General features: G+C 35.0%; 1 long non-coding RNA gene across 2 annotated transcripts; it reads right to left on the bottom strand.

Moving 5' to 3' along the window:
• Positions 1-2,054: 2,054 nt before the first annotated feature.
• Positions 2,055-3,739, bottom strand: LOC127841090 (uncharacterized). Of its 2 annotated transcripts, none has more exons than XR_008030702.1 (3): positions 3,549-3,739; positions 3,088-3,250; positions 2,055-2,577 (listed from the first exon to the last, which is right to left on the bottom strand). It is a non-coding gene; the product is annotated as an uncharacterized LOC127841090 (long non-coding RNA). The 2 variants fall into 2 exon arrangements; XR_008030701.1 differs by having other exon boundaries at positions 3,084-3,250.
• Positions 3,740-14,044: the final 10,305 nt, after the last annotated feature.

Raw genomic sequence — 14,044 nt, forward strand, 5'->3', positions numbered from 1 at the left:
TGATGGGTGTCAAGGCCCTGTTAGGGGTGTGGGGAGGGGGCATCTGTCTCTACCTGCGAAGCCCTTTTTATTGATGTATTATAAACTATGTTTACCTCAGATTTTCATATAAACCATGTCATTGGAAAATGGGTATTATGCCATATGCTGCCAGCATGGATCCAGACCATACTGCAACAGTCTCACAGTCTGGTTATGAGTTACTTTGTCTGCCATAAAATTATACAAGGACAGCATAGCTCTTGACCAGTCTGTGCGAATGCGCAGGCTGAACTGAAGCTACGCCAGCAAAAGACTCATTTTCGCATGACGTTGCTGATTTACATGTATAAATCAGCAGCAGCCTATGTTGTTCAATTTTCAAAGGAATAAAAGCTGCTACAATATGGCTAGGTTAATAATGCAAAATCATAAGCAAATATGCATTATGTCACAATAACCTTTAACATTCATATTAATAAACTACACTATTGCCTAAATACACTTTTTATGCCCCCGGATTGAATGATCGGGGGTATATATTTTTTGGCCTGTCTGGCTTTCTGTCAATCTGTCTGTCTGTCATTCTGTCCTTAAACTTTAAGGTTGGTCATAACTTTTGCAATATTGAAGATAGCAACTTGATATTTGGCATGCATGTGTATACCATGGAGATGCACATTTTGAGTGGTGAAAGGTCAAGGTCATCCTTCAAGGTCAAAGGTCAAATATATGGTTTCAAAGCGGCGCAGTAGGGAGCATTGTGTTTCACAAACATAGCTTCTGTTCAAATGGAAATTTTAATAGGAAATCATGGTACAGTATTTGCACTCTAGTTCAATAGTGCTTATTAAACTATTTCTAACGAGATGTTATTGTTCAAAGTTTTTCTTTAAATGTACTTACTGCTAATTATTACTATGATATTAGATGTTTTAGGAATTAAATCCTTCTTATTTGTTATCAGAAGGAATTTCTTTCATTGCTACCATTTTATTATAATATACATATCTCAGCGAACAGGGACTTTGAATAAGTGGAGTTTAGAGACAAACGTCAAATATGGGGGGCATTTTTGACCTATGGACGGCGGACGCATGTCTTGTTTTTGTTAAGGTGTAAACACTGCCCTTCCCAAATAAGTGTGTAAAACTCGAGTTTAACACGGGTTTTATCTGTGTTAAACCAAGCGGTATTGGCAGTTGGTTTTTAGTGGGTTTTGGTATGTTGGTTTTTGTGAGTTTTGGTAAGTTGGTTTTTTCTGTGTTTAAAGTGGGTATTTTTACCAACTTGGTTAAAACTGAGTTAAACACAGAAAAAACTCACTTGTTACACATATGTGGGTTTTGGTAAGTTGGTTTTTTGTGAGTTTTGGTATGTTGGTTTTTTGTGAGTTTTGGTAAGTTGGTTTTTTCCGTGTTTAAAGTGGGTATTTTTACCAACTTGGTTAAAACTGAGTTAAACACAGAAAAAACTCACTTGTTACACATGTGGGTTTTGGTAAGTTGGTTTTTTGTAAGTTTTGGTATGTTGGTTTTTTGTGAGTTTCGGTATGTTGGTTTTTTGTGAGTTTTGGTAAGTTTTTTTTTTCTGTGTTTAAAGTGGGTATTTTTAACAACTTGGTTAAAACTGAGTTAAACACAGAAAAAACTCACTTGTTACACATGTGGGTTTTGGTAAGTTGGTTTTTTGTGAGTTTTGGTAAGTTGGTTTTTTGTGAGTTTCGGTATGTTGGTTTTTTGTGTGTTACAAAGACTCACAAAAACCAACATACCAAAACTCACAAAACACCAACATACCAAAACCCACAAAAAACCAACATACCAAAACTCATAAAAAACCAACATACCAAAACTCACAAAAAACCAACTTACCAAAACTCACAAAAAACCAACTTAAACACACTTCTGTCTACAAAAGTGTGTTTAAGTTGGTTTTTGTGAGTCTTTTGTTCGCTTAAGGGATCATAAAATTTTGCTTGTCTGACCTGTAACCTTTGTAAAAAAATATATTTACACCTTTATGGTAAAAGGGTATTTGAGATAAAATGACAACAGATCATTACAAGCCCCATGTGATTAAAAAGAAAAGACACACACAATTTGCAAAAAAATATGTTTATATTAAAAAAACAAATAATGTGAACATTTTTACAGTGCATTTTTAACAAAACCAGGAAAACATCTACCCAAGATACATTATCACAATATGCGAGCACATTTAACATAATAAATTAAAATAAATAACATTCTCCTCTTAGGGCTACCACAGGTAAAAATGGGAGGAAGGGTATGAACCATGATATATACAGTTTCAGTTAGTGAGGGGTGATACAGAGGATAAAATTAATAATAATTGTTTTTAACTGTATTGGTGGTACCGATTTATAAAATGACGCCATTAAGGAATCCTTCATCCTATATTTTCCTGGAATAGCCCTTTACACATATTTACACCTATGAACAAAGGAACATATTGCTCAGCACTACACAGTTTATATATTCTCCCCGCAGTACATGACACAAAGCCTCCTCAAGGCCAATCTCATGTTCTCTTCCACTGTTGATATGGGCAGGGCAAACTTTTTGGAGATGACATCTGAAATGTATATGAACAATCAATGCAGGATTTTACTGTACATTACATTATTCAAAAAACATGTAGAAGTTTATTCCACCCAAATCAAGTCTGATCTGAATGACTTGATTTTGGTGGAATAAACTTTTACATCAATATCATCAGTTCAGATATCCCATTTTAACATCATCTACATTAGAAGGATTTCAAAAGAGGTTTTTGAAACAAGAAGGCAAATTACTGTTGCTTTAATTTTTTATATCGTTCAAAATGAGAGCTTGATCGTTAACTTTATACCGAGGTTATTTTTGTCTGCCTATGTGTTAAATTCTCAAAACTTTTTTATACACAAACACAATTTTTAGTAACTCTTACATTTGAGCAGTAGTATTAAATTAACGCAAGACAGATTATGTGCTGGAGTCAAATTTGAATTAATTGCATTATGTTTGTTTCAAAATGAATATGGAGGCAGTAGAACACCTATATATTTAAATCCCCTTTTTCCCTAAAAAAAAGAATCATACCAACCATGGCGTAGTGTTCAGCAATCAGGAGACCCTCTCGAATCTCCCCCTTAGGGTAGGTTGAACAACACTTCATAGAGCAGTCACCAGCTGATCAGGTCTGAAAACTATACTGTCATGGCCTTTGCGAGGTGCGTCTTGTGCATGATCTCATTTGAGATCAGGTCCTGAAAGATATTTTATAATGTAAGTGATAAATATTGCTGTTATGGTATATCTTGTTACTATAAATATTATTAATTTAAATCAAAACAAGTTTGTTTGCTTGTTGTTTTTGTTTGTTTATTTTTGCAATTTAAATCCTGTGATCACATGTGACTTAACGCTTGTCATAAATAATTAAAAGAAATTACGTGTGGTAGAAAATACTGTTTGAAAATGTACCAAGATATGTGATCTCATTTGGCTGTGTGGACTGGTCGGAAGTGTGACGCCTTTCAAATGCTAAAACCTGTTTAGTTTTACCTCTCAACAAATCCAACTTTTCTTGATCAAGGACAGGGCTCGGTTTTCCCACTCCTGATCTCCTCAAGTTGGCCTGCTCGTGCAGGGTAAAATCTGGTGTCAAAATCCATACATCAGTTAGTCCCCCTTCTGATGTCTTTTGGCAGGAATATTCTATCCAAAGAATCTTCCAATCAATGTAAATTTCACCTTGGGAGTTTAACCTTCAAATTTAAAATATAAAAATTTTCATTGAATATGTGGGAAAGAAATCTGTTCATTAATGACCAGAAATAGGTATAAATAACATTTAAGATGACAATAATCATAAACTACAGCCATAATTATTCAAATGGTGTTGTTTTTCCTTATAATTGCATTACATTTATACTTATCCATTTACATTTCCCAGTGACAATACATAAATATGATAATGATAATAATTAATTCAATATAAAACTAAATAAAAAAGTGATGTAAAATGAAAATACAAACCTAAAACAACTGTTCTTCAGTATTCCAAGATAACAGGCAGTTGATGAATTATGAGACCATATCACTTTAACCATCCACTTTGATTCTCCTTTGCAACAAACTGCAGTGCTCCAGCTAGGCCTAAATCGAAGGGCGCCGCGCCCTGCCCTCCTGAACCTCCGCCCTGCCCCCCCAAACCTCCGCCCTGCCCCCCCCCCTCAAAAAAAAATAAAATTATTATTATTTTTTTTTTTTACATATGATAATTCATAAATCTCTTATTACATTGTAATTAGTTTAATCCTCATTGTAGACATTATATTTGAATGGTTTAATAATAATGGGATTAATACAATTATTTATAACATATAAATGAACATGCAATAGAAAGCATTCCAGAAACACCCGCGCGCTCGAACATGCCCTTTTCACAAAATACTGCGCGTCGAAAGTGCCCTTCTCACAAAATACTGCGCGTGGAAAGTGCCCTTTTGACAAAAAAGCCCCCTTGCCCTTTTCAAATCCTAGCTGGAGCACTGAAACTTATTGTTGATTTACACATTGTAGTAAATACACATTGTTTTCACCACACAATACTTCATGCTAAAAGTTATTCATGACATTTTAAACTAGAATTATAAGTCTTAATGTTACTCAATTATAACTTAAAGCTCAAAGTCAGTTGATGAAAACCCCCTTTGTTTTCAAAACATAACTTCCTGTCTCCAGCCAATCAAAGTCGCTTGTTTTCAAATAGATGGTGGCTCAGCCAATCAAAAGTCTATCAACACCCCTTTGTTAGGCCTATAGATGGAGCACTGATACAGTGATAAGGATTAATGTTTATGATTTAATTGGGGGGGGGGGGGAGGGCTAATCTCTTATGTGTGTCAGCCAATTACTAAATCTGAGAAATATCTACTGATTTCAACACCAACATATATGTATTTATTGAATAATACACAGCACCCTTAGCATATTATATTCAATTGTGAATATTTCAATATAACATGCTGAATGGTGTTAGCAAATAATAATATTATAAATATTATTTATTTGTATTGCCTTTTAAATTGTATGTTAAAGGTCAATGTGGTAGACATTAATTGTATTGGGGTTAAATATCAGTATAAGAAAGTTAAAATAGTTATTGTTTTTATGTTGAGGAGATATAATTGATGCTGGCAAGCCCACATAAGTTTCCATATATTAATCAACCCTTTCACACTGAAACTAGTTTTATTTATTATAGAAACAGTGTCACCCTCCCCCTCAAAAAAATGAATAAAAAAACAAACTGTAAGTCTATTGAATTCTCCAAAGAACATGAATTAAATGGAAGTATTCACATTTTTATAGATGTGTGATTGTTCTCATAATATATTTAATATTTATGTATTGATTCAAAGTGAAAGACAAACAATTTCATATTCAGGTATAAAACTAAGTTTGAACATTTTAACATTTTTATAGTATCTGTGAACCTGTGATGTTCTGAAAGAGCAATTTTTATCCAATATTTCCTTAAAATTATGGGGAACCCACAAATGTACAACAGGTGCAATGGCAAACAAGATGTAAAAAAAGCCCCTTTACAATTCACCTTGATAATATATGGCTATAAACATGAAACAAAGACCTAGTTGAAGAATTATTGTTTTATTGTTGAGTTATGTTAATAAACAAAAGACCAACTTATTGAAAAGTGTGTTAAAGTGAGTCTTTTAGCCTTGTTGCGGCTTTCAAATTATTTATAAAAAGACCAACTTAAACTCGCTTAAACCCACTTCTGTTTATAAAAAGACCCACTTCTGTTGTAAAAGACTCGCTTATGAAACAAAAAGACACACTTAAACACACATAAACCAACTCATAAATAAAAAGACTCACTTTTGTCACATAAAAAACCAACTTCTTACAGCAAAAAAACTCGCTTTAACACACATCTACTTTAAAAAAACAACTTTAAACTCAGTTAAGCACAGTTTAGCTCACATAAAACTCGCTTTTATTAGCAAAAACCAACTTCCGCTGAGAAAAACTTAGAAAAAACACAGTTTTATGTTGGTTTATGTGTGTTTTGGTATGAAAGTGGGTTAACTTTTTGCAAGGGAGACTGATATTCTGTAAGTTTTTATTTTTATAATTAGTGTTGCAATTTTTCTAACTAAAACCACCCGAAATAGATAAATTCTTTATTTCCTCCATCGCATGGAGGCCATAGTTTCTTTTAAGTACATGTAGTTGTACCAGTATAATTCAATGCAGATAATTCTTATCTGGCCCAGGTCATGCAATGATTGGTCTTATGCCATATATGCGGCCAGGATAGCTTCAGACCAGCCTGTGCAGTTGTTCAGTCTTATCTGAAGCTTAATCCTTTGCATGCTGAGAAATTTGTCGTCTGCTTAAATGTCGTCTGCTGAATGTCTAAAATTAGGATTTTCTTCAAAAAAATCAAAGAATACTATCAGAATAGCAAACAGTTTGGATCCTGATGAGACGCCACGTTCTGTGGCGTCTCATCTGGATCCAAACTGTTTGCAAAGGCCTTCAAAATTCGGTTCCAGCGCTTAAAGGGTTAAGCTGAATGTCGGCTATACATTCACACAAGATTCAAGGTCGCACAAGCAGACAGGGTAGCTCCTCATCAGATTTTACAGTTATATGCGAAAAAACATAATTGAAAAATGCCTTAATTAATAAATGCAACAGGTAAATTTGCATGTAAAGCATTATTGATTAACAGTTTATTAAAAAATTGATTGTTTAAGTTGATTATTATGGTTTTTCAGGCAGTGTAAAACATACTTTGAAGTTCTGATGCATTGGAGTTATACAGCATTGCAACAACCAAGCAAGAATTACCATATATCATAAAGGCTTTTTTTTGCATAGTTGAAAAATAGTTTTAAAAAAGATAATTATTATGCTCCACCAAAATTTATTTTGTCTGTCCGTGCGTGTGTCCGTCCGTCCGTCCGTGCACAATTTTTGTCCGGGCTATTTCTCAGCAACTAATGACCGGAATTCAATGAAACTTTATGGAAAGCTTCACTACCAAGAGGAGATTTGCATATATTCAGCGGGTTCTGGTCGGATGATTTTTCACAGAGTTTAAATAATGGCCCTTTGAAATTTTCCATTAACTGTACGTATAGTGCAATTCTTGTCCGGGCTATTGCTCAGCAACTAATGACCGGAATTCAATGAAACTTTATGAGAAGCTTTACTACCAAGAGGAGATGTGCATATTATCAGCGGGTTCTGGTCGGATGATTTTTCACAGTGTTATGACCCTTTGAAATTTTCCATTAACTGTACATATAGTGCAATTCTTGTCCACGCTATTTCTCAGCAATTAATCACCGGAATTAATGAAACTTTATGGGAAGCTTCACTACCAAGAGGAGATGTGCATAATATCAGTGGGTTCTGGTTGGATGATTTTTCACAGCGTTATGGCCCTTTGAATTTTTTAATAAAATTTCTTGTCCCCCAACTACTGTGCCCTCAAGACGTTTCCTTTTATCTGAGTATATAGTGCAATATTGTGACAAAAAAACAACTTTGGGGAGCATCACCCTTCTCCGACGGTTTCTTGTTTATTTGTTTGTATCTATATAGATCTATGAGACTTTCCAGGACACAACCTGCATTAATGACATCACTGATGATGTTCGCAATTAGTTATATATTTCTAGCAAAAGAAATTAGTCATGTATGTAAGCAACATAAGCATTGTTCTGTGAAATATTTAATGCATGTTTGTAAAGTGTTATCCCATATAAGTCTGTGCAGTCCCCAGATACTTATCATGCACAACTTTTTCTGCCTAAACTGGATTTTCGTCAAGAAAAGCACAATATGTCGTCCCTGAATAGCCTTTGCGAACTGCACAGGGGTATCTGGGAACACACATAAATTAAACACCCTTTTCTCAGAGTAATCCTCATATATACTATAATACACATTTCTGTTGTTCACCTGTGCAGGACTCTGAGAATCGTCGCGGCAGCAGGGGCAGCATATTTGGGACCCTGGGGATTTCAGAGGGCACCCAGCCCCCTCGCAGGGCTAGCTTCCAGACCCTGGGGGAAAGTGTGGTAAGAAGCCTGTATATGGTTTTCTGCCTGGAATTGAAAAGATTTGGAAAATAAATTATGGGTAAAAAATTATTATTTCTACAGTCGGCAGGCATATTTCTAAACATGAATTGGCTGATTCAAGGAAAATATATATGGGTAAAAAATGTACAAGGGGTTTGGTGTAATTTTTAATTATGGTTTCAAAGCAGATTATGAGCAGAAAATCATATATAGTAAAGATAAAATTTCAAAAAATGAGCGTAACTTTAATTTCAGGCGGGAATCAGAATACATGCATTTTGTCAAAAAGTCACTATAAGAGGACTGGCCATTTCATAAAAGGATCAACCATATTACAAAAAAACATATGCAACACACTATCTGTATATTTATTTAATCATAAATAATAAAAAAATATGTATTTAAGATAAGCTATCAGCTATTATTCTAATTGATAATAATATCTATACCAAATTAGTTTTTTATGTTTGTAGAAATGCACTTTTGTACACAAAAACCTTCTTCACACACTGCAATAAAACAAAAATCTTCACAAGGCATTTTGTTTTCCAACTTCTTTCTTGAGCCCTTATTCCTCTTTTAGACAAAATTGTTGATGCCCAATATGAGAAATGTGACCACAGCAGCATTAATTTTTCTCCCACAATTCTATGGCTTAATCTGAAATATAAATGCATAATAAGTTAAGTTACAGTTTGACACCACTATTTTATATATTTATAATCAAATTAATCTTTATTTCAAACTTAAATTTGGTAAAACATTGTTTGTCACCCGTATTAGTTAATGTTCATTTCAAAGACACCCTTAAAGGTGTGGTTACTCTATGGTCATTGCCTTGTTATGTTTTCAGGCCTTCTGTTGTTTTCTAGCCTACCAAATGGGAACCCCAGAAGGGTTAATAATCAGAATTAATTTGATGAACAATATTGCACATTTTAACTGGTTGTTTGTAAAGTGCCTTGTAACATTTCCCTTGTTTCTGTAACTTCTTTGTCAAATTGTAATTACAATCTCTAATTATTACAGAGTTTATTGATTATACAATCCCTTAAATTCTAGTTACAGACCTTAGTTATGCAGATGCTTGAAATCATCAAACTACTTCCAGTGTAAGAGAGACAACTCTGTAATTGATGAGCATGTATGACACAATTGTTCTAGTCATGAACCATTAAATGTGTAAACACAAGGAAGTCACTGCAATACAGAGTTCACAAAATCCATAACAATTAATTACAGTGAATAAATTGTAATTTGTGGATGTTAATTTTTCAGATGCAACTATTTTCAAACAAGTAATCCAATTAGCTGTATGAATGTGCTTCAGCAAAACAGACATCAGCTTTATAAACAATGCCTGCAAGATTTTCGTCGTAAAACCAGCTGCAGTGTGCAAAAACAGTCTAATGCTTTATGCAGCCATCTTAGCTCCAGACCAGCATTACCCTAGTCCAGTCAGGAGCTCATTTCCTTATAAGGCAAGGTTTATTGGTCTCATTGGGGTCCAGGATAGCTCAGTACCAGATTGTGAGATTACTCAGGCTGGTCTGGACTTACTATGGCCACTAATGGCAAAATACCTATTTTTTGCGTTATGTTCAGCACTATTTACTTAGATGCACCTTTACAGTTCCACTGTGCTTATGCATTTGTTTCATCTTGAACACTGGACCACATTATTTGAAACCTTCAAATGTTATACACAGATACATTTCAAAAGATTGGGTGTTTTTTGTGCCAAGTGAAGTATGTTTTGAGACCTTATTAACTATTTACCACTAAGATATACATTTTGACGGGTTTGTAGTCCCTAAGAAAATAAAATGAAAGACGTTTTTTTCATTCAAATTTTTAATGCTTCATTTCCAACCTGTAGATACTGATGAGCAGTAAGCAGCATAAAACCTGGTTCTGGTTTTATGCTGGTTGCATATAGCCATTTTCACTTGGCTTGTGAGTGGTAAAGGGTAAACAAACTTGCTCTGTAGACACCCAACCACAATACTGGGAGTCAACTACAAAACTGGGAGTCAACCACAAAACTGGGAGTCAACCACAATACTGGGAGTCAATCACAATACGGAGGGTCAATCACAATACTGTGGGTCAACCACAATACTGGGAGTCAACCACAATACTGAGAGTCAACCACAATACTGGGAGTCAATCACAATACTGGGGTCAACCACAATACAGGGGTTCCACCACAATACTGGGGGTCAACAAAATACTAGGGTCAACCACAAAACCGGGGTTAACCACAATACTGGGGGTCAACAACAATACTGAGAGTCAACCACAATACTGGGAGTCAACCACAATACTGAGAGTCAACCACAATACTTTGGGTCAACCACAATTCTGTGGGTCAACCACAATACTTGGGGTCAACCACAAAACTTGGGGTCAACCACAAAACTGGGGGTCAACCAAATACTCTGGGTCAACCACAATACTGGGGGTCAACCACAATCCTGGGAGTCAACCACAATATTGGTAGTTAACCACAATACTGGGAGTCAACCACAATACTGGGTGTTGATCACAATACTAGGGGTCAACCACAATACTGGGAGTCAACTACAATATTTGGAGACAACCACAATACTGGGAGTCGACCACAATACTGGGAGTCAACCACAATACTGGGAGTCATCCATATAACTTGGGGTCAACTAAAATACTGGGAGTCAGCCACAATACCAGGAGTCAACCACAATACTGAGAGTCAATCACAATACTTGGAGTTAACCACAATACTGGGAGTCAACCACAATATGGGGGTTCCACCACAATACTGGGGGTCAACCAGAATACTAGGGGTCAACCACAAAACTGGGGGTCAACCACAATACTGGGGGTCAAACACAATACTGGGGGTCAACAACAATACTGAGAGTAAACGACAATACTGGGAGTCAACCACAATACTGGGAGTCGACCATATAACTTGGGGTCAACCACAATACTGGGAGTCAAGCACAATACCAGGAGTCAACCACAATACTGAGAGTCAACCACAATACTTGGAGTTAGCCACAATACTGGGGGTTAACCACAATATGGGGGTTCCATCACAATACTGAGGGATAACCAGAATACTAGGGGTCAACCATAAAACTGGGGGTCAACCACAATACTGAGGGTCAAACACAATACTGGTGGTCAACCACAATACAGAGAGTCAACCACAATACTGAGAGTAAACCACAATACTGGGAGTCAACCACTATACTTTGGGTCAACCACAATACTGGGGGTCAGCCACAATACTTGGGATCAACCACAAAACTGGGGATCAACCACAATACTGGAAGTCAACAACAATGCTGGGAGTCAACCACAATACTGGGAGTCGATCACAATACTGGGGGTAAACCACAATACTGGGAGTCAAGTACAATATTTGAAGACAACCACAATACTGGGAATCAACTACAATACTGGGAGTCAACCATATAACTTGGGGTCAACCACAATACTGGGAGTCAACCACAATACCAGGAGTCAATCACAATACTGAGAGTCAACCACAATATTTGGAGTTAACCACAATACTGGAAGTCAACAACAATACTAGGAGTCAATCACAATACTGGGAGTCAACCACAATACTGGAAGTCAACCACAATACTGGGAGTCAACGACAAATACTGAGAGTCATCCACAATACTGGGAGTCATCCACAATAATGGGAGTCATCCACAATACTTTTGAGTCAACCACAATACTGGGAATCAGTCACAATATTTGGAGTCAACCACAAACAGGGAGTTAAACCTCAATACAAATAACACATTTTTGCAGGTTATTGTGTTTTAATGTACAGTGGTGTTTTGGCACATTCATTATAAGTAACTGGACTGCACATTCAGCATTTTGACAAACTGGACCACACATTAAGAAGCACCTCCCTGCTTTGTCTTCCCACCTGTTTGGGTAAAATGCACTAAATCAAACTGAGCCTTTGAGCAGTTTTTGTTTTGCCAAGTTTGTGAATTTCAACTAAATTAGCTGTCAACAGTAAGACCTTGCCTCCCAATGAATGTAATGGCACAACAAGTTTACACATGAGACTAGCTTGTTCATTATTATATTTGCACATGTAAAGTTCTGGCATTTATTCCACAAGTAAATGTTTTTAATTGTTTACTTGCCATAACAGTAGAACATTACACTAATATGTCTGCGGTGTAATGTAAAATTATTATTTGTAGATACCATGTAAACATAACTTTAAAAAGTTGTTGATAACATGCTTATCTGAAAAATTCATTTGTTAACTGTACTGCTGATGTTGTAAATGTTGAAATTGTTGGATGATATTTTTCCTGTACATTTATATGTTTATGTAACACTAAGGCTGTGTAATCATAATTATGTTATGTTTTTATGTAAGGCTGTCTAAATAATCATATGTTCATGAGGAAAAGTGGGCTGTCTAAATAATCTTATTCATGAGGCAAAGTGGGCTGTCTAAATAATTTAGAGAGTTTATTTGATAATACAATAGGCAATATGCCCATGAGTATACATGAAAAATCAAATACAATATGCAAAAAAAAAAAAGTCACAGGTCATTCAAATCATAGACATCAAAAATATATCGGAACAATGTAAAGCAAAGTATTGGATATTTTATAAGACAATATACAGCAGGAGGCTGTGCATAAGTATATACAAAAGTCCTACCCTAATCATAATACGTATTATAAGTATTTCTTATTTCCCATGCTTTAAAAATAAACATAGCTAAATTTTTAACTATATTGCTATTTTGAGAGGTCAATAAATCTATCAACGTTAACATATTTGGTCTAACATAATAACATGGTTTTAAATAAGCTTTTCTTACATCAAAATATAATGTACACTCCATAACAAAGTGGTATTCGTCTTCTAAGACATTGCATAAAGTACATTTTCTTTCTTCATAAGGAATAGCTATTGGTTTTTGCCATCTACCCGTTTCAAGTTTAAGCTTATGTGCAGAGACTCTTAATCTAGAGAGACCCGATCTGTACTTTGGGGTAAGGACATCACTTAAATAGGATTTAAATTTAAAATCGGATATTAATATGTATGTTTTTGCTCTAGTTGATTGGGTTTTCCAATTTTGTTTAAACATATCTGTAACTCTTACTCTAAAAATTTTCAAAAATATTTCTACATTCCCTACCCCTTGGTTCAGCCACACATTGTTAAAACCACAATTATCTAATAGACTTTTTACCATGTAGGCCCAAGATTTGTTATTAGGGTACGTTTCTAATTCTCGGAACATAATATCATAAACAAGTTTTACATATTTAATATCATGTGTGTTTACTATCTTTAACCAATATCTAATTACATTAATGCTATGTCTGACGGATAAAGACGTTCTTCCTAGTTCTCCATATATAAAGTTATTCTGTGTTTGCCTTCGTACTCCTAATAATAATTTGCAATAATTTAAATGTATTCGTTCTATCTTTATATTGCTCTGTTAACCCCATATTTCAGACCCATAACTTAAAACCGGATAAATTAATTTAGCAAATATTTCTAATCTGTGTTGTATTGTAATGTTATAAAATTTCAACATATATTGTCATAATTTAAAAATAGCTTTCAAAGATTGTCCACACTGACTATCAAACATTTTAGAAAAAGAGCCCCCTGAGGAAAAGACAAAACCCAAATATGTAAAGTTATCATCAATTTCTAATACATTGTTATTATATAAAAATCTCATATTTTGTCTAAGTCTTCCTCCTTTTTTAAAAACCATGACTTTAGTTTTTTGTGTATTAACTGTTAACTTCCATCGATCACAGTATTGTTTTAACAAATCTAATCCTTTCTGTAAGCCAGTTTCACTTTCTGTGAAATCATAAGTAATCATAATGTTCATGAGGCAAAGTGTGCTTTCTAAGTCATCATTTGTTC

The sequence above is a fragment of the Dreissena polymorpha genome, chromosome 8 (genome assembly GCF_020536995.1).
Source record: "Dreissena polymorpha isolate Duluth1 chromosome 8, UMN_Dpol_1.0, whole genome shotgun sequence".
Classification (NCBI taxonomy): domain Eukaryota; kingdom Metazoa; phylum Mollusca; class Bivalvia; order Myida; family Dreissenidae; genus Dreissena; species Dreissena polymorpha.